Source organism: Bubalus bubalis, chromosome 6, assembly GCF_019923935.1.
Source record: "Bubalus bubalis isolate 160015118507 breed Murrah chromosome 6, NDDB_SH_1, whole genome shotgun sequence".
In the NCBI taxonomy this organism is placed as follows: domain Eukaryota; kingdom Metazoa; phylum Chordata; class Mammalia; order Artiodactyla; family Bovidae; genus Bubalus; species Bubalus bubalis.
The window spans coordinates 25,026,209-25,048,149 of NC_059162.1; the positions used below are offsets into that span (position 1 = coordinate 25,026,209).

Below are 21,941 nucleotides of genomic sequence, written 5' to 3' on the forward strand. Positions count from 1 at the left end.
CTCTTTGCGACCTCATGAATCGCAGCACGCCAGGCCTCCCTGTCCATCACCAACTCGCGGAGTTCACCCAAACTCATGTCCATCGAGTCGTGATGCCATCCAGCCATCTCACTCTATCATCCCCTTCTCCTCCTGCCCCCAATCCCTCCCAGCATCAGGGTCTTTTCCAATGAGTCAACTCTTCCCATGAGGTGGCCAAAGTATTGGAGTTTCAGCTTTAGCATCATTCCTTCCAAAGAAATCCCAGGGCTGATCTCCTTCAGAATGGACTGGTTGGATCTCCTTGCAGTCCAAGGGACTCTCAAGAGTCTTCTCCAACACCACAGTTCAAAAGCATCAATTCTTCGGCACTCAGCTTTCTTCACAGTCCAGCTCTCACATCCATACATGACCACAGGAAAAACCATAGCCTTGACTAGATGGACCTTTGTTGGCAAAGTAGTGTCTCTGCTTTTTAATATGCTGTCTAGGTTGGTCTTAACTTTCCTTCCAAGGAGTAAGCATCTTTTAATTTCATGGCTGCAGTCACTATCTGCAGTGATTTTGGAGCCCTAAACAATAAAGTCTGACACTGTTTCCACTGTTTTCCCATCTATTTGCCATGAAATGATGGGACCAGATGCCATGATCTTAGTTTTCTGAATATTGAGCTTTAAGCCAACTTTTTCACTCTCCTCTTTCACTTTCATCAAGAGGCTTTTCAGTTCCTCTTCATTTTCTGCCGTAAGGGTGATGTCATCTGCATATCTGAGGTTATTGATATTTCTCCCGGCAATATTGAGTCCAGGTTGTGCTTCTTCCAGCCCAGCATTTCTCATGATGTACTCTGCATAGAAGTTAAACAAGCAGGGTGACAATATACAGCCTTGACGTACTCCTTTCCCTATTTGGAACCAGTCTGTTGTTCCATGTCTAGTTCTAACTGTTGCTTCCTGACCTGCATATAGGTTTCTCAAGAGGCAGGTCAGGTGGTCTGGTATTCCCATCTCTTTCAGAATTTTCCACAGTTTATTGTGATCCACACAGTCAAAGGCTTTGGCATAGTCAAGAAAGCAGAAATAGATGTTTTTCTGGAACTCTCTTGCTGTTTCCATGATCCAGCAGATGTTGGCAATTTGATCTCTGGTTCCTCTGCCTTTTCTAAAACCAGCTTGAACATCTGGAAGTTCATGGTTCACATATTGCTGAAGCCTGGCTTGGAGAATTTTGAGCATTACTTTACTAGCATGTGAGATGAGTGCAATTGTGCGGTAGTCTGAGCATTCTTTGGCATTGCCTTTCTTTGGGATTGGAATGAAAACTGACCTTTTCCAGTCCTGTGGCCACTGCTGAGTTTTCCAAATTTGCTGGCATATTGAGTGCAGCACTTTCACAGCATCATCTTTCAGGATTTGAAATAGCTCAACTGGAATTCCATCACCTCCACTATTAGAGCAAGCATAATAAAGTTTCTATGTTGATTGGAAAGTGATACAAAGAGGGCAGACTTTTTTGTTCAAGAGAAAATAAGACTGAAAATGACAGAGAAAGACTATTGCTTCTTGCTTTCTGAGCAGAAGAGAAAACTATAAAAGAATGTGCTAACAGTTTCTCTCACTGAGAGTTTCCCCTGGATAGCTGAGAAAGAGGGAATCAAGCAGAGAGAGAAAACAAGAGCACTGGAAATTCCAGGGCTAAGCATGAAGTGGTACAGTTGAGGTACTTCTCACTAGTGAGCCAGAAGCTATACTGCTCTTAAATTATTAGGTCTCTTTATCCAAACTAATGTAAAGTTCCTAAAATATAACACGCTACAGAAGAGCTGAGACAAGGATTTTACTCAAGTCTGTTAGAGGTTTGGAATGTTAGTTACTTGATTCTCTTAGACCTTAATTAAGTTCATAATAAACATAAAACAAATGATGATCAAAGTATCAGCTCTAAAGCTGGAAGTGAGTGCTCAATGACTCCCACAGGACAAGATTCCCAGGTAACCTTCACTTGGAAAATGAAGGTGAGTCCTCAGGACTCAGTAGGTTCCTGCTACTTCTCCAGGTTACACCTTGGGACTTATCTTGGCAAGTATGAAGTTTGACCTTGATGATTTTGAGTACATTTATCCAAGAAGATTGTAGATCTGTGTTACAAATACAGTTACAAAAAGAATGCAGGTTGAGAGAGAGCTTGGGCTTCCAGGCAAATTTCTAATGGGTACAAGGAAGCAGGAAGCAGAAGAGAGGCTACCTCCCTTCTTATCCGTTAAGTTCTCTGGGAAGCAGACATTGAGATGGAATGAGGAGTAAAGAAGATTTATGTGGAAGTAACACTTATGAAAGAAAAAAGAAGGAGGCAAGCAGCGTCAGGCAAGGAAATTGTCAGACCACAATGTAAACCTGGCAAAAGTCTCCGCCAACCTAACAGAGAGACCTGGAGCAAAGATGGACCCTCGCAGAAGTGCTGTTTTGGGGCAGGAAAGGTTAGGCTCATGTACTACCAACTTGTTCAGTCACTGGCTGTATGACTAGCTTGTTCTTGGCTCAAGACTTACACAGATCCTAAAGAAGTGAAGAGCTAGAAGCTCCTGATGACCATACTCCTGGAAGCTGGTGGTACTTTCTCAAAGGAGGATCTGAGCTGCTTATCTCTATGTCTGCTACAATCCACGCCCTGTGTCCGCATATCTGCTTCTCTGTATGTACATGGGAAGCAGCAGCTCCTTCAGGGTTCTGAGAGGAAACCCAGAAGAGGGAGGCGAGAAGAGTAAACTGAAGGCTGCACGACTGCAGTTAGTCTTGGAGCTGCAACTGGGATTTGTTTTCCTCTTCCTCTCTGCATTCACTTTCTCCTTACTCTCAACTGCCACCTCTGCTTACCTGATGAAAGTGAAAGTGTTAGTCACTCAGTTGTGTCTTGACTCTTTGCGAGGCCATGGACTGTGGCCCCCAGGCTCCTCTGTCCACGGGATGGTCCAGGCAAGAATACTGGAGTGGGTTGCCATTTCCCCCTTCCAAGGGATTTTCCCTATCCAGGGATTGAACCCTCGTCTTCTGAGCCTTCTGCACTGGCAGGTGGATTCTTTACCACTGAGCCACCTGGGGAGCCCAGCTTGATCGTACATATGTATAGAATAAATAAGCAACAAGGAAATACAGCCATTATCGGGGGAAGAGCACCGTATAAAAGACTTCGATTTAATGTATTTTATGCATTGTGAAGAATAGTACCCCCATCCTCTCAGGGTATGAGGTCTGACCTGGCCCATCAGCAACATCTTTAGTAAGCTATTCCAATGATCTTTCAGGCTGGCAGCTTCTAGGTAGTTCAGTATGTGAAAAGACTGGTGGAACTGTGGTCACAGGCTCAAATCTTCAATGGGAGATGTATTCCTCGGTCAGATGGGATAGTGTGTGGGATTCCAAACCTGAGGACCAGGCACTGTCTGAGTCCCACATAGTGGTGTTGGTTGAGCCAACAAAACTCAGACCAAGGAGTGAGTTAACAAGTGAGAATTCTGACTCTTGCTTCTTCCTCTCTCTTCTCTTGCCAGCCTTTACTGGAAAAAAATTTCCTTCCTTTCTATATTATTGATAATGGCAAAAGTCAACATTCCAACCTTTCAGATTCATTTTTAAACTATACAGGTAATTTTTAGAGTTGCTGCTGCTGCTGCTAAGACGCTTCAGTCGTGTCCAGCTCTATGCGACCCCATAGACAGCAGCCCACCAGGCTCCCCCATCCCGAAAACTTCTTTATTCTCAATGCCTTACTCTCCAGAGTATATATTCCCCATGAACAAGAATCAGCTTTGAGAGTGAGAGCAGAAGGTTGGCCCTTTTCTATTTGCTTCTCTGCTTTAACAGTCTGCTTCTGGTTGGAAAAGGAATTAACCACATTCAGTAAAGTGGAAAGATAAAAATCACATTAATAACTGCAATATTGAGACTATAAGGAATATTGAAGTTTGTAGAAATTTAGAAGAAATATCTGATGAATGAAAGGCATTTCCCCTATATATTTGGTCTTCCTCTACAGTTCCAGATTTCCAGCTCCCCAGATTCTTGGAATTTGCTAAATGTTGAGAGTGATCGTTTAGTCAAAGCTATGGTTTTTCAGTAGTCATGTATGGATGTGAGAGTTGGACTATAGAGGAAACTGAGCACCAAAGAATTGATGCTTTTGAACTGTGGTGTTGGAGAAGACCCTTGAGAGTCCCTTGGACTGCAAGGAGATCCAACCAGTCCATTCTGAAGGAGATCAGTCCTGGGTGTTCATTGGAAGGACTGATGCTGAAGCTGAAACTCCAGTACTTTGGCCACCTCATGTGAAGAGTTGACTCATTGGAAAAGACCTTGATGCTGGGAGGGATTGGGGGCAGGAGTAGAAGGGGACGATAGAGGATGAGATGGTTGGATGGCATCACTGACTCAATGAGCATGAGTTTGAGTAAGCTCTGGGAGTTGGTGATGGACAGGGAAGCCTGAGTCCAGGGGGTGGCAAAGAGTTGGACATGACTGAGCTGAGTGACTGAACTGAACTGAGAGTAATAATGGTGTTTTGATATGTTAATGAGGTGACTTTTTAAAAGCATCCAGGGATAAGGGCCACTAGTATCTGAAGTTGGGTGGTGAGGGAGATGAAGGGTGAGGAGGATTCTTGTGTGACTGAACTTGTGGAATCTGATATTATATCTAGATAGTAAGTGTCAGAACTGAGTTGAATTCTCAGACACTCTGCTGGTATCTGAGAATTACTTTTTGGTGTGAGGGAAACTGCGTGCACCCCCCAACATTGGAAATTGAGTCTTAGAACACTGAAAAAATAACATATTATGCCCCCTTTGCTAAATACTTATGATTTTCCACATATGATGCAGTCTTCATCCTTCTCTGCCCTGTATTATGCCCAGAACAATAACTTTATATAATGCCTTGACCTGCCCTGCTTTTGTCTTCAGGTTGGGAGCCAGCCAGTGGTTGACACAAGTGAGAAATCAGAGGTTGGAGTTGAAGTAAGGCAAGGTTTTCATTTTCCCATCTCCCCAGCTACCTCTGCCAGAGGTCACAGCTCCTGTCTAGCAGCCCTCCTGTGCAATCACAGTTGCTGCTTACTATTCTAGTAACTTCTCCCTCCCTGTGTGTCTTCACATCTAGGGATGGTGACATTCTCATCTCCTGCCGCCTCTCCAGTGGCACACCATTCCTTGTTTCCCTTAACTTAAAAAAAAATAATCCCTTAATTAAAGTTTCTTCAGTTGTCCTGGTAAGGATGGCATTTACTTTTCTTCAGACCATTACTGATAAACTCATTGTATCTGTATGATTCTGTATCTGCATGAAGTATTTTTTGATTAGATTAGAACTCCTTAAAATCCGGGATTCTAATTCTTAAAATTCTCTCTTATCCTTTTCCTCTACTACAAAGCACAAAACACTATAGACAGAGATGGGCGTGAAATGCTTTCTGAAATTCTTCACTTAACCATTGAGCTGTTATGTGCCCGGCATTGTTTTAGGCACTGTGGATACCATGATGAACAAGATGGAAGTGTTCTTGTCCTTAGAATCTATACTCTCCTGACTCTAACAAGTTCCGCTTTGCAGGCTGCAGTTTTTAATGAACAAAGTGTGTTGTAGTTGTTGACTCTCCTGGTCACATCCTTTTCAGGCATATCTATTCTACCCGCATACCAGGTGGCAAGGATAAGGCAGAATCATGTTTAAGCTGAAATTTGAGGACCCAAAGCTATAAATAAGCAGTACAAGTATAAGGAGAGATCTGGAAATAGAAATAAATAGGCATAGAAAGAAATACAGGTGTCACGATGATTTGAGAGACCATTTTGTCTTGGCACTGATTAGATTGCCTATAAAGACTTTTTTTTTTTAATTAAATAAAATGGTTTTTTTTTTTAATTTTATTTTATTTTTAAACTTTACATAACTAAAGACTTGACAGCAGTTTCTCTTCTTAACATCTCAGGAGTTCATTGTTGAAACTTTAGAAGCAAAACCTTCTTTGCTTGAAACAGTTTGAACAGCTCCTAGTTCCTGAAATGTGGCTGAAGATATTACTCCCATGGGAAGGAGGGAAAGGGAAATAAAAGTGCTCTGTAGGTTTTGCGTTTGGTATTGCTGCTGCTGGTGGCATCACTGAGGCATCTGGGGGAGCAGGCTGAACCAGTGAGCAAACTGCTGTGCTTTCCTTACTGTTTTCAGAGAAGACTGCATTGCTTCTCAAGCTGGGCTGTTAGGCCACCTTGCTTCATGAATCATGGCCCCACAGCTTGTTTCTCTTTCTCTGACCCTCATACTCCACACCCCCTCTCATCAGTAATTTTGTTTTTCTAGATGATGAGAAACTGCCAGATGGATCTCTTGCTTTGCTTGATCCCTGGATCATTGGTCCACCTGCTGCTTCTGCTGGTACTTGCCCCTGGGACTCCAGTGTCTAAAAGGACTGCCAAGGTACATTTGTCAGAGCATGGCTCATTATCATGCAAACTAAAGGCAGATTTATGTCCTAAAACCTAAGTATTGAAACTGCCTTGAAGAGTCCTGTTGAGCTAAAAAACACTCATGGAATCTGTCTGCAACATCTCATTATTTAAAAAGAATTTATAATGATCTACTGGTTACCCTTTTCCTGTGATTCTTCAGTCTCATTGCTGAGAAGTCATTTTTGCAGTCTCAGTCTGAGTCCATTTTCTGGGACCAACCTTGTCAATGTAGGGAGAGAGTAACCAAGCTCAAGAAATCCATCCCTTGCATTTCCTGCTCTGACCTTACAGTTGAGTTCTAGCATCTAGACTCATGCTTTGTTCTGAGAACCAGTCCCCACCATATGTTCCCGATTCAATGGCATCGTAAGCATAGGATTCACTTTTGACCTCAATGCCATGTGCCTTTGGGGATGTTCTCTTTAGAATATTTTTAGAATTACCTTATATATACCCTTTTCCTCACTTGATTCACAGAACAGTCTCACTGAAATCAATTATTTTACACTTAAAATCCATTTTCAATGTAGCTGGGACTTGAACAAAGCCCTTATAACTCCATAATCAATGCTTTTTACTTTTAAGCAACATGTATTTTCTGTTTTAGCATAAACCTGTTCTGAAATATGTGGAAATAGAGATTAATATGAAGAAGATCTAAATAAGCTTTACTGGTATTTTAGAATTTTTAGTCTACACATATAGTTTTTTTTCACTGTTGATACCATTCTATAAAAAAACTTCATAACCTGAAAATTTGCATTCAGTGAATTTTGATGGTCTTTTGGTTCTGTTTTCTTTTTTTAAATACTGCCACTGTTGATTTTGATCATCATATTAAATCGGTCCTAAGACTATACAAAAAAAAAGAAAAAAGGAAGAAAGAAAGGGAAGCAGGGAAGGAGGGAGGAAGGAAGGGAAGGAGAAAGAGAGGAAGAGAGGCAGGAAGGCAGTAGACTCTCCCAGATACAATAGAAAGGAACTGTCAGAGCAGGATATTCCTGAGCCAGGTTTCTTGAGCCGGACACTGCAGACTAGAGGAAAATTTGTAGAAAATTTGTAGATAGGCAGACTAGAGGAAAATCTGTAGATAGGCACACAAACAAAACATTGCAATGGTTCACTGGGCTTGGTTTAGAAACTATCTGATTCCCTCCTTAAGCTATGTAAAATTCGAATACCTCTTTCAGAGTAGCCAGTGCAGGGAAACATCTCTAGTACAATCCCAGTGCCTACTCTGAGACAGTGTATAGTATGGTACATGAAACAACCAAATGAAACAAGGCATTACTTCCTGAGCAGGTATGCTCATGTTAGGGAAACCTGTGCCCAAGAATAGCAGCAGAGTTCTTCTTCATCAATCTCATTTACCTAAAATGCCAACCTAAAAGGTGATAAGAGCAGCCAATTTTTGTGGTTTAATTGGAAAGGTCTTCAAACTGCCCCCTAATCCCAAGCCTACAAGTCTCCACATCCTTTATTCCAGAATCCCCACTCTTTATCATTCTTTCTGATTAAGTGTTAAAGAACTTTGTTATAATATAAACGTATCATTGGAATGAACCATTACCCACTTTGAGCTCCTAGTTTGAATTAATGCCTAATGCATGATGATCTAGTTCATCACCATAGGGCAGTGATGTAGACTTAGCTGTAAGACCAGGTTCTGGACACCTAGATGTAGAAGAGACAGAAGGGAACAGAGCGTGAGTACTGCCAGGAGGCTCTGCTGGGAAGCCAGGGCTCTGCATACACACAGGGTGCCCAGGAGTGCTGGAAGAGCACGGGAAGCACCGTGAGGGAGCACTGACCCCAAGAACGGTCTTCACCACTGTGAATCGTGAGGAATAAGGATGTAGCTTACAGGCCTGTGAAGAGCTAGGCTGTTCCATGCTTAGAAAAACTAATTTAGTAAATATGTGTTCTTGACATTATAGCAGTTCCATCTGTGGGTGAAACAGAAAACTTTCCTTGGGAACAACAGTAAGGTTCTGCAGTGGCCCAGGGCCCAGACCACTGGGCTGAGGCCCTTTCGTTGGGAGAAAAAGTCACATTTCCTTGTTATTTGCGACAGCTTCAGAACCCACAGGCTGCCTGCGATGTGCACACTGCAGAATTCAGCATGAAGGTTGCCAACAGTTTTTGGCCTCTGCTTTTTAATTGGTTTTCATTTAGCAACAATTTCCCATTTTTCCAGGACCTTTTGTGTGTTGATGAAGAAAAATCAGATGACCTTTAATCAACTTGGCAAAAGAGAAGGTGGGTGACAGTGGTCCAGAATAGTAATTATAGGGCTTACTATTCCCATTAAAAACCCCAGAGCATCCATTAGCAGTTCACTCTCATGGAGTCTGAAAGAGAGGCAGTCTTGTTCTTAAGAAATGACAGTCCATACTTATCAAGTCATGAAGCTATATAGCCATCTGTGAATTTGGAAGCAATTTGTTGAAAAAGAGAGCAGCATTGACCGCTGAGTGAATTGAGGACAAAAAAACGCCACACAGCTTCTGCCACCATCTCTCACAGGACATATAAATAGCAGGTAGAGCTGCCACCTAATCAAGTATATGAATAAACTATAAATTGACTCAACTTATCTCATTATACATGTGACAAGACCGTAACTTTCTTAGGACAGATAGTGCTACACAAGCCTCCTACCCATCACACTTCTAACAGAAGACCTGTACCAGCCTCTGGGGGAAGTGGCCTACCAATCCACACATAAGGGCTTATTCATTGATCTAGTAGAAGTTTTCACTGGACAACAAAATTTTCACAGGCTGACAAGGGGACTGCTCTATTCTTACAATGGAGCTTCCAGCTCAAGGCAGTGATCAGGACAGGGTTCCCCCAGGTCTATGGTATGGCCCTGGTCTGGAACCAGAAGGAAATGTTCAGTCTTATTTCAGCATTTTGTTCCTCAACACTCCATTGAGGAAATGGTCCCCCACCCTCTGCATTTGATGTACCAGATGCACAACGGCTGTGAAGACTGGTTCTCAGCTCAAGTGAGAATGTGGGAGCCACCACGAAGGACTGCACAGATTTTGCTCCATCACTCACATCTGCCAGAAATGGACTTTTTGGCACTTGGTATTTTTTAGTTCTCTACGTTCAGTATGTGTAATTCAGACTCGGACCTCTTTGCCCTATGCTTTGGTCCATTCTCTTGGCAGTTTCACTTGAAAGAAAAACACAAACTTAAAAGGCAGAGGCTTTTAAGTTTCTTTTACAGCTTTATATTTATAACCTAGGACTCTCGATGCTTTGAAAAGATGTATGAAGTCTTTTGATCATATGTGATGAAGCTAGTATTGCTAAAAGGCTGTGCATCTATATAGCCCCTTATTCTTAGAAGATAGCATAACCTGGAAACCACAGAGTAAGCATTCAGAGAACTATTTTAATGAATGCATGGTTCACATAATCTAGAAATAAGGCGGTGAATTATAATTAGCTTGATTGTGTATAAGGCTGTGCTACTGTGATAGTTATTGACAGAAAAGACGTATTAATACTTTTGGCTCTCCATTCGAGTACGTTGAAGATTTTGACCAGTAAAATATGAGTAGAATAATGTTGCTTCCCTGGTGGCTCGGTAAAGAATCTGCCTGCAATATGGGAGGCCTGGGTTCAATCCCTACGTTGGGAAGATCCCCTGGAGGAGGGTATGGTAACCCACTCCAGAATTCTTGCCTGGAGAATCCCATGGACAGAGGAGCCTGGCAGGCTGCAGTCCATGGGGTTGCAAAGAGTTGGACATGACTGAGCACCTAAGCACAGTACAGTGTTACTTCTGGGGAGGGTTTTTAAGATTTGGATGCAGTATTCCACCTCTGTCTATCCATCTCTCATGAGTAAAAGCAACACTCCAGATAGAGGTTGTTCCATTATTCTTGAACTGGAGTAAGGAGAATGCAGAGGGGGCTAGCCAACATGCAACAGATGTATCATGAAAAAGAGAATGAACCTTTATCATTTTAAGTCTTTGGGATTTTGGAGTTGTTGCAGAAGCATAATCTAGCTTATCCCAACTAGCTATGAGATAGCTACTTCAATTCTATTTTTTAGGTGTGAGTATAGAACAGGTGAGAAGAGAGAGAGAGAGGTAGAGCTTCTGGATTTAGATTTCTGTTGGAATCTTAAAGACATACACTTTCAATAAAGAACATATGGTGATCTACCCACCCCGTTGTTGGCTCAGCAGCCAACTCATAGAATCTCTTAAGCTAAGCTGGCTGTGACAGTGACAGAGGAGAAGTGATTTAGCAGCGCTTCTTATTTCCTGGAGTCATTGTTTTGGTCTGATATCAAGTCACTGCATGTGTGGGAGAAAATGGAAAATGTGTTGGATTGTACTAAATGTTGTCATGCTAAATATATTTTATTATGAGAAAACCACTATCATTTATAGCATCAAAAATATTGAGAATTATAAAAGAGAATGAAATGATTTTAATTGTTTTGTGGAAAATAGTGCTAATTTAAAGGTTCATATACCATAGAAGAGTATAAAAAGAAAGTAGTGTAATTACTTAAAACCAGAGATAGCCTTGCTTATGTAATAGGCACACATGTTTTATATAAATGGAAATATGCTATTAAAATTGCATCCATTTAATTAAATCTAATATGCACAGGTCTAAGAACTGAGATGCAGGTATAAGCCATCCCTATCCAAAACTTACTAAATGTAAAGACAGGTATTCAACAAGACTTTTCAAGAAAAGTTAGTGTTGTCATATGGAAGTCCAGGGCACTAGGCATATTGGAAGGAATTTAACTTAGCCTAAGGAGTAAGGGATGAACTTCCAGAGGAAGTGATTTTTTTTTTTAATAATAAGACTTATTTTATTCTACAGCATGTCAAATAACTCTACATTATAATTTTCAGTGGTGGCATAATATTTCTTGTATGAAAGTATGAATGTATCATAATTTGCTTGCAAGTCTTTATTAGCAGACATTCAGTTTGTCTCCTTTTTTAAAAATCTCTTACATACAGTGCTGCAGTGGCAGTTCTTTTGTATGAATTATTTTGCCCTTACTTACATTTCTTTAGGATAAAGAAAGAGAAATGAGATCATTGGATCTGAAGTTGTAAAGATTTTATATTTATGTTTTATACATATTTACACACACATTATATATAGTAAATATATCAAATTATAGAAATATATATTACCAATTCTCCAAGCCAGGCTTCAGCAATATGTGAACTGTGAACTTCCTGATGTTCAAGCTGGTTTTAGAAAAGGCAGAGGAACCAGATATCAAATTGCCAACATCCGCTGGATCATGGAAAAAGCAAGAGAGTTCCAGAAAAACATCTATTTCTGCTTTCTTGACTATGCCAAAGCCTTTGACTGTGTGGATCACAATAAACTGTGGAAAATTCTGAAAGAGATGGGAATACCAGACCACCTGATCTGCCTCTTGAAAAATTTGTATGCAGGTCAGGAAGCAACAGTTAGAACTAGACATGGAACAACAGACTGGTTCCAAATAGGAAAAGGAGTTCGTCAAGGCTGTATATTGTCACCCTGTTTATTTAACTTATATGCAGAGTACATCATGAAAAATGCTGGACTGGAAGAAACACAAGCTGGAATCAAGGTTGCCGGGAGAAATATCAATAACCTCAGATATGCAGATGACACCACCCTTATGGCAGAAAGTGAAGAGGAACTAAAAAGCCTCTTGATGAAAGTGAAAGAGGAGAGTCAAAAAGTTGGCTTAAAGCTCAACATTCAGAAAACAAAGATCATGGCCTCCAGTCCTATCACTTCATGGGAAATAGATGGGGAAACAGTGGAAACAGTGTCAGACTTTATTTTTCTGGGCTCCGAAATCACTGCAGATGGTGACTGCAGCCATGAAATTAAAAGACGCTTCCTCCTTGGAAGGAAAGTTATGACCAACCTAGATAGCATATTCAAAAGCAGAGACATTACTTTGCCAACAAAGGTCCGTCTAGTCAAGGCTATGGTTTTTCCTGTGGTCATGTATGGATGTGAGAGTTGGACTGGGAAGAAGGCTGAGCGCCGAAGAATTGATGCTTTTGAACTGTGGTGTCAGAGAAGATTCTTGAGAGTCCCTTGGACTGCAAGGAGATCCAACCAGTCCATTCTGAAGGAGATCAGCCCTGGGATTTCTTTGGAAGGAATGATGCTAAAGCTGAAACTCCAGTACTTTGGCCACCTCATGTGAAGAGTGGACTCATTGGAAAAGACTCTGATGCTGGGAGGGATTGGGGGCAGGAGGAGAAGGGGATGACAGAGGATGAGATGGCTGGATGGCATTACTGACTTGATTGACGTGAGTCTCAGTGAACTCCAGGAGTTGGTGATAGACAGGGAGGCCTGGCGTGCTGTGATTCATGGGATCGCAAAGAGTCGGACACGACTGAGCAACTGATCTGATCTGATCTGATCTGATGCGTGTAAGTGTGTATACATATCATAGACATCAAATATAGATATTGTTCTACTGCCTACAGAAATGAACAGTTTATGTTCTCATTATTGATGCTTAGGAGTTACAAGTCCCCATTCTTTAAAATTCAGGAAATACAAACCATTAAATCATTTTGTAAATTTTGCCAGCATTGTAGCTGAGAAAATCTTCATTTTGTTTGCATTTCCTTAATCATCATGAGGCTAAAATTGAATATAGTGAGCAGGATGTAGATTCCATAAGTAGGCACATGTAAGCCAGAGAGTTGGAGATAGCCTCACAAAAATTCAGGAGCCTTTGCATTAATGAAGTTAATTAATGAAATTTTTAGGGGTGCAATGGTTTGGGCCATTCTGAGATATCCTCTTTATGGTAAAGTATCAATTTTTGCATCTTGAACCCTCCAGCACTGAGAACAAGGCACAGTGTTCAGTGGTCCTCTTTCAAATTGGAATGTAACATATATCATACTTGGGAATAAAGTTTTAATCCATTTATCAGGTGACTCAGAAGGATGTAAGTCTTGAGTACAGCCCAGATCAAGAAAAGGCTCTATAACAGGTCAGCTTGCATCTTGGGCCATATGACCCAACAGAGACAACAGTGCTAGAGGCATTTGAGGTGGTTAGGGTGCTGGGTAAGGACGCTATGTGAAGCCTCCAGCAAGTGACACTAGGAGATGTTCAGGGCACATACCTAGAATTCTAAAATAAGCCATGTCCCTGCAGCAGACATTATCCACCATTTGATAAACTCCTATGGGTCCTAGCAGAGACTGGAAGCCTGACTACCGGACAGCTGTCTATGTGACCAGAACTTTTTGCCATGACCTAGGTATTTTCAGATCCACCAGATTAATGAAGAGACAGTAGCAGCAAGCCATTGTACAAAGGAAACAGAACATCCAACACTGGGCCTGAGAGGGTCAAGAAGGTTCAAGTAAAGTGCATGAATAAATGGTTCAACTCCCAGGAGCCCATGGACCCCTCTCCGTCAGCTTTGGGCCTGCATGGTGATGCAGATCTCTACAACCAATAGAAAAAGGAGGGGAAATCTCAGGCTCAAAGATGACTTATCATAATACCAAAAATGAAGTACTTTCACACTATGGCTACACTCAAAGAAGTTTCCCGAAAACAGTGGTGAAGAGAAATTCCCCAGTATGGAAATCTACTTTTGGTGATTGAATTTGTGTGGAAGGAGAAGTGGACTGAGATAAAGTTTTCATGAATTCTTGAGCTATGACGAGGAGTTTCAGTGGTTGGTCCAGAGTCTGGAAGGAGCAAAATTTTTAAAATGTAAGACAAAGAACTTTGGGGAAGAGGCATGTAATTGGGCTTTTGGGAATGGACACGAGAAGCAGTAATTCTCCCAGGATAAGTCCTGAAGGTTGGCGTAGAAGGGGCTGAGGAGGAGAATATCTGCTTCCAGCAGCGTTTCTCATCAGCAAGGCTGTTGGCACTGACCTGATTGTGCTTGTTGACCCAGGACTGACTGACCGAGACGGGGTGAGGCAGACATTCTCTCAGAGCAGCGCTGAAGAGAGGGAAGGGGAGATTTGAAGTATTCCCCAGCGCTGCCTCTTCCCAAGGCTTCTGCCTCAGGGATTTCTAATAATTTTAAGTCAGTTCCTATAATCTACCTCCCTTGGGTTTTCTGTGATTTCTATAGCGTTGAATTAGGAGCAAAGAGCAGAGCCTTTTCTAGTTCACTATCTACCTGAATCGCTGTTTTCAGCTTCACTAGCAGTGGGATTGGGGTGAAATAAAGTGCACAGAAAAAAAGAAATGTTGGCACAAACAGAGAAAACAAAGGAAGCTGGGAGGGCTATGGGGAAAAGAAAAAGGATGCTGAAAGAAGAGAGAAAATACATGTAGTTCCAGGATGTTTCATATATTTGTGGTTCAAGTTCAAATCATTGTCTGACTTCATTGGAACAAATTAGATCCATTTTCCCAAACCCAGTCTCCATGGTCATATGAATGACAAGTAATCGCCGGATCATTTCTTCTACAACCACTGGGGCATTAATCTTGAAATTCTCTACTAGACTCAGAAATGTGTGAAATAGTGGGGAGGGGAAGTTCCCTGCATAATTTCAAGGTCTGAGATTTCCCAGAAGGTACAGAATACACTTTCTATTATTCCCATAACTTGAAGTTGATACTTTCAGGTATTTTTTTGATAAGTAGAGCCCTAGTTGTTGTCATAAAATTAGATATTTCAAATATTTTGCTTTTCTCTCTTTCCTTCCCTATGTGTAGTCATGGGAGGCTCACATCAGGCAAGTGTTTTGATTTCACCATCAGTGTGTAGGATTTCATTGTTGTCATTACTATGTTTATCACATTCCTCCCGGTTATGGGCCATTAGCATTCCACCAAAAAAAAATCTAAATTCTGAAATGTAAGGTAATTCAGTGGCTAGATATCCTGGAAGCCCCTGTCCCCATCCCAGCCCACATGGGAGGCCTCTCCCATCTGGCCAGACCTAGCAGCTGAACTTCACCCCTGGGGCTTCTCAGTCCTGTCAATCACAGCATCCTGCTGTGAACACCATGCAGCCATTCCTCTCACACTGGCTCTCAAGCTGGCAGAACAAGTAACCACATGGGCTCTGGTCCACACCGCTAAGGCCCATGACATTCCTGGAGATAGCAATGAATCAAGGCACGTCACCACTACAGCATCTCTGTTCTGCCCAGAGTCCTTCATCCCAGAGGGTTCCCAAATATTTTGCAAGCTGATACTTTGTCCAAGCTGTGCATAAGCCTCTTGCTTCATCCACCAATGGAACCCATGCACAGTACCTCAGTGGTGGAATGCAGCAGCTGTTCTACAGACGCACCACAATCCCATGGACCTCAGTTTGGGACAGGAAGCCAAGAGGAATACCATATCCAATTGAAAGGACAGGAGGTAATTTCAGGAGGTAAAATTCACTAAGCCCAACTTGGAAGCTGGCCAGGACACCTGGCTAACACCCTTCCTCTCCCCAGAAAGCATGGGTCCCTGTGACCACCAACAGCCTGACTCTAAGCTCCGCTGGCCCCCAGCACCTAGCAATGTCATCCTAAGACTAAGACTAAACTCTAAATAACTCAAGGAAGTAACAGTAAGATATTATAAAAGCTAAGGGCAACTCATCTCACACCTGCTGAGCTTGGCTAATGTCACCTTAGAAGGAACAGAAATATCCCTGAGGTATATTGAAGGTATGGAAAGTGACCAGAGTGTCTAGTCTTACTACCTTCTTGACGTTAGAGAGACACCCAGACAGAGGGAAGTATCCAGTGTTTGGAGCTGAAGATAAGGATCATGGCCAGAAAAGTGGCTTTGGGCCACGATGTCAGCTTTGAAGACTCCGTTTAAGTGAGGTATAAGTAATTTCCCAAGCCAGTGATTTTACCCCACAGTAATGAAAGAAGTCTTTATTGGTGTCTGCTTGAAGAAGCATTTAATTAAACAACAGTAAAAGCTGTAAACAACAACTACTGCTCACGACTACCACCATGACCACCACCAACACCACCACCACCACTAATAATGGTGATACTTAACAGTATCACCATATGTGATGTGCTCTACCAGGCACTTCACGTGAATTCTCCTGTAGTCCTTCCAGTAACTCTGTAAGATAAGTACTGTCATTGTCCCCATTTTACACATGCATGAACTAAAGAACTAAGCAGTTGAGCAATTTGTCCAGAATCAGACGGTAAGCGGCGGCACGGGGATGTGGCCTGAGGCCGCCCAGCCGCTGCACATGCTGTCACTGCACCTGTGCAGTCTTCCCCTCGCCACCCTGCATTGCTCTTTCTAAAAAGCCAGGACACACCACAACAGTCGTATACTCTGTGACCCCAGAGAAGCACCATATGCAGATTATAACAGATAAAACCAATTTAAATTGAGAACCTATAGGACCGCTCATTCCTTTCACAAGCATCTGTTAAACATCCACAAAGTACCTGATGCTGTGCTAGAGATAATGGGGACTAAAGTAGACACGGTTCGGGGTTTGTTGGCACTTATAGATTAGTGGATATCCATAATACCTCCTATGGCCTCCAACAACTTTCTTCTAAGGTGCTTTTGAAACAAACTGACCATAATACCTAGAAAGCAACTTCTGAAATGTTATTAGCACCTCTGTTTTGAATTGTCTACTCAGTTATTTACATGTGAAGCTTGAGTTACTTTTATCCCAAAGTTCTTTATAATGTACCTATATATATATTACTTTAAAAAGCATCTTTGAGGAAAATAAAAAGTAACAGAAAGTACTTGAAGAGCTTTTACTGCTTTAAATAGGAACAATATAATTTATATAGAAAATATTTGCATGATGGGTTACCCCTTCCATGTGACATTTATACCATTTGTGATGGTTAATTGTATATGCCAACTTGGCTATGCCATAGTACCCATTCTAGATGTCTGTGAAAGTATTTTTAGATGATATTAACATTTAAATCAGTAGCCTTTCAATTAAAAAAGAAATCGCTTTCCATAATAAGAGAAGGCCTCATTCTATTGGTTGAAGGCCTTAATACAGAAAGGTTGACCTCGCCCAAGGAAGAAGGAAGTTTACCAGCAGGCTGTCTATGGACTTGAGCTACAATGTTAACTCTTCCCAGGGTCTTCAGTCTGTTGGCTTACCTTGTATCTTTAGACTTGGCAGCTTCTACAATGATGGAAGCCAATTTCTTAAATCCCTTTGTCTTTCTTTCTATATCTCTTTGTCTCTACCTTTCTGCCTCCAACTTTTATCTCTTTCTCTCTCCCAACCCCCTCTACACACACACACACACACACAGACACACACACACATGCTAATGGTTCGACTTCTCTGGAGAAACTTGACTAATACACCTTTTAACAGCCTCTAACTGTCTTCCTCCCTTCCACCTCTCCCCAGAAAGACTTTCTGTGAGACTTTCAGGCAGCAGAGCAGGCTGACACATCTTTAGCATCTTCAGTTAAGAGGCCTTATTGAATCACTCTTAAATGATTTAATGTAGGCTACTGCCTAACTTTTTCAGATCAGCCTTGAAGTACTCTGGGGCTCAGTAAAAGGCAGAAGGCAGTGTGGGGAGCAACTGAGCAGCCACTAGTTTAAGCAAGTCCCTGGATGAATGGAAAAGTATTAAGTCCTATTTCCAGGCTGTAAGAGTATTTGAGGCAGTTCAAATATCAGAGAGCAGCTGATGTGTAGAATTGGGAAATGAGAAATGGGTTAGATGTCAGGCTATAATGGGAGCTTTGAAGGCTCTGAGAGGTGAAGCAGGCTGGGAAAAGTGTCAAGTCTAGACCAAGAGCTGGCCTTGCCAGGTAAACTGGGAAGGCCTCAGTCTCTGGGTACATGAAGATAAGACTTTCTACTAACAACTTGTTTATCTTATTTCTAGCCGTGGTTTTTAAACTGAATCATAACTAGGGCTACCACACTTTGGCAGCTGTGTGGACAGTTGATCGTAAGGGAAGAAGAACAAAGTTGGAAGACAGTTTAGGAGTTCCTACAATCCTCTGGACAGGGAGTTGTGGTGACTTGGAACCAACTTACAGTGTTTGAGATGGTGAGAGATGGAAGGAGTCAGGGAACATTTGAAAGGTAAAGCAAGCAGACTTGCTGATGGATTAGAAATGGAATGTGAGTGGAAAATCGTAACTAAGTATGACTCCTGGGTTCAGGGCCTGAGTGAGTAGATGATGCTATTTATTAAGATGGGGAACACTGGGAGAGAAACAGGTGTGCAGGAGAAACCAGAAATGCTATTTTGACCGTGCCATTTTGAAATACCTGTTAGAAATGAAAATATCAAACAGTAAATGTATATTTGTTTGAACACAGGAAAGCAGTTGAGGCTGGAGGTATGAAATTAGAAATCCTTAGTTTATAATGTCACTCAGATTGGTGGGATTGGACATGATCACCTAAGGTTCTCAACACTGGCTGCACATTAAAATGCTCTGCAGACACTTAAGAATTGTTGTTGTCCTGGGGTCCATCCAGAGTCCAGAAATCAGAATCTCATATCTAAGGCACTAATTTCATTGTTTGTTGTTTAAGTTCTCCTTGTGATTCTATTGAACACCCATGGTTAGGGACAACTGAATAAGTGTAGAAAAGGAAGGCAGCAGGTTCAAACATGTTCAAAGAAGTGGGGGCAGCCTTATAAGAATTTGGGTAGAATTCTCAAGGTGAAAATTTGAAATTTGGTTTGTCATTATTCAAAGATGCTAACAAAATCAGGTAATATTTAAGAAGCGGAAAATACTTTCTTCCCAGACTCTTCTGTGGATTCTTTTACCTCCGCATTGTCCAATGCCTGTTCCTCCCACAGCTCTGCCCTCTACCTTCTTCTTTTCACACTCTACAGACAAGCCCTGGCATGGCATCCACACTATATCAAATACCAAAGACAGGCTAACGTTACCAAATCTAAACCTCCAGGCCAAATCTTTCCAATCACATATGCAAACTGCTACTAGACTTTTCTATCTGAATATCCTCCAGATTCTCATACTCGTAATCAAGACTGATCAAAGAAGATGGTCTATATAAAATAGATAATCAATAAGAACCCACTATATAACACAGAGAACTCTTCTCAGTACTGTGTAATGACCTGAATGGGAATAGAAGCTAAAAAAGAGGGGCTATATATATATATATATCATTCATTTTCCTGTACAGCAGGAATTAACGTGACATTGTAAATCAATCATATCCAATAAAAATTAATTCTAAAGGAAAGAAAAGAAGGAAGATAGTCTTCTCCCTGCCCAAACCTTTCCTTCTCTCCTATGGCTCTGACATTCAGCTATCTACTTGAGACAGGTGGGAATCAAATGTGGGAATCAACCTAGATCCTTTCTTATCTGCTTAGCTAATCAACCAAAAAATTATATTTATCCTTCTCTTAATTCTATTTTTCTTTTCTTTTTTTGATATCTTCTTTTACATTTACTATGAATTTGCTTATTAATTTATAAGTAAAAACCACATTTTATTTTTCTCTTTAAAAATGCTTATTTATATAATTTGCCATGTTAGAAGTATGAACATTTACTCTATTGATTAGGATGAGCACTTAGAATATTATTTATTGCCTTCCTTTTTCCATTGTTTGTATGTAAAATGCTTTCTCTCTTTTCAATTCTCTCTTTTCCATCCCTGAGTTCAGATCATCATTATTTATCACTCTTGCTCCAGCGCTGTCCCACTCTGCTCCATCCTTGACAAGCCTATACCTCAAAATAAAAATCTAATGCCTGAATCAAGTCTTCAGTCAATCCCTACTGCCTAAAAGACCACATCTACACTCCTTAATATCTTCCCCTTATTTAGCCTCTGACTGCCTCCTGGTTTTAACCTGGTTTTTTGTAATTCCACCATCCTATCCAGATACAAAGTCTCAGTCTCAGATAGAGTGAGTTGCTTGTAGTCCTCCAGCGATGCCCTGTCTCTGGCATATCTCTTAAGGCTTATCTAGTAGTTTCCTCTGCCAGAATGGCCTCCTACCTTTCTGTCTCTAGCCAGCCTCTATTCAGGCTTCATGATCAGCTCCAATGTGAAAACTTCTGGATTCCCCCCAGGGCTGCTTCCTCCTAACTTTTCATGGTACATTTTATGGATCTCCATCAAATGCTTTATCATATATATTATTGTTTTATCTGTTCTTTTTTTCTTAAAGATGGTCTCCAAGTTGAATAAGTTTCCAGATGCCATAAAACTTGACAGGGGCCATTTCTTTTTCATCTTCATACTTAAATAAGCTAGCATGGTGTCTTGTCCATATTAGATGCTTAATATGTATTTGTTGGGTGTTAAGTGAATTTTATTTTATTGAAAGAATCCAGGTTGATTTCTGCCTCCTGAGAAATCCGTGTGCAGGTCAAGAAGCAACAGTTAGAACTGCACATGGAACAATTAGACTAGTTCCAAATTGGGAAAGGAGTACATCAAGGCTGTATATTTCACTCTGCTTATTTAACTTATATGCAGAGTACATCATGCGAAATGCCAGGATAAATGAAGCACAAGCTAGAATTAAGATTGCCGCGAGAAATATCAATAACCTCAGATACGCAGATGATACCACCCCTATGGCAGAAAGCAAAGAACTAAAGAGCCCCTTGATGAAAGTGAAAGAGGAAAGTGCAAAAGTTGGCTTAAAGCTCAACATTCAGAAAACGAAGATCATGGCATCCGGTCCCATCACTTCATGGCAGATAGATGGGAAAACAGTGGAAACAGTGGCTGACTTTATTTTTCTGGGCTCCAAAATCACTGCAGATGGTTACTGCAGCCATGAAATTAAAAGACGCTTACTCCTTGGAAGAAAAGCTATCACCAACTCAGACAGCATATTAAAAAGTAGAGACATTACTTTGCCAACAAAAGTCCATCTAGTCAAAGCTATGGTTTTTCCAGTAGTCACGTATGGATGTGAGAGTTGGACTACAAAGAAAGCTGAGTGCCAAAGAATTGATGCTTTTGAACTGTGGTGTTGGAAAAGACTCTTGAGAGTCTCTTGGACTGCAAGGAGATGCAACCAGTCAATCCTAAAGGAAATCAGTTCTGAATATTCATTGGAGGGACTGATGCTGAAGCTGAAACTACAATACTTTGGCCACCTAATGCAAAGAATTGACTCATTGGAAAAGACCCTAATTCTGGGCAAGATTAAAGACAGAAGGAGAAAGGGGACAACAGAGGATGAGATGGTTGGATGGCATCACCGACTCAATGGACATGAGTTTAAGTATACTCTGGGAGTTGGTGATGAACAGGGAAGCCTGGTGTGCTGCAGTCCTGGGGTCACAAAGAGTTGGACATGACTGAGCAACTGAACTTAACTGAGAACTCAGTGTGGCCTAGTGAAAATAAGGGCTTTGGAACTAGAGAAATATGAATTTGAGTCAGGGCTCTGCTATTCCCTAGCTATGTGATTTTGAGGACTATTGTTAGCCTTAGCTTGTAAAATGAGGCTAACAATAGT

At 41.4% G+C, this 21,941-nt stretch overlaps 1 long non-coding RNA gene across 1 annotated transcript in view; it reads left to right on the forward strand.

Annotated features, from left to right (window-relative positions):
• The window catches only part of LOC123334005, a 75,949-nt gene that overhangs the window by 38,251 nt on the left and 15,757 nt on the right, over positions 1-21,941 (forward strand). Inside the window, exon 2 of the long non-coding RNA XR_006551707.2 lies at positions 6,327-6,443. This is a non-coding gene — a long non-coding RNA (uncharacterized LOC123334005). The remainder of the gene's footprint in view (positions 1-6,326; positions 6,444-21,941) is intronic.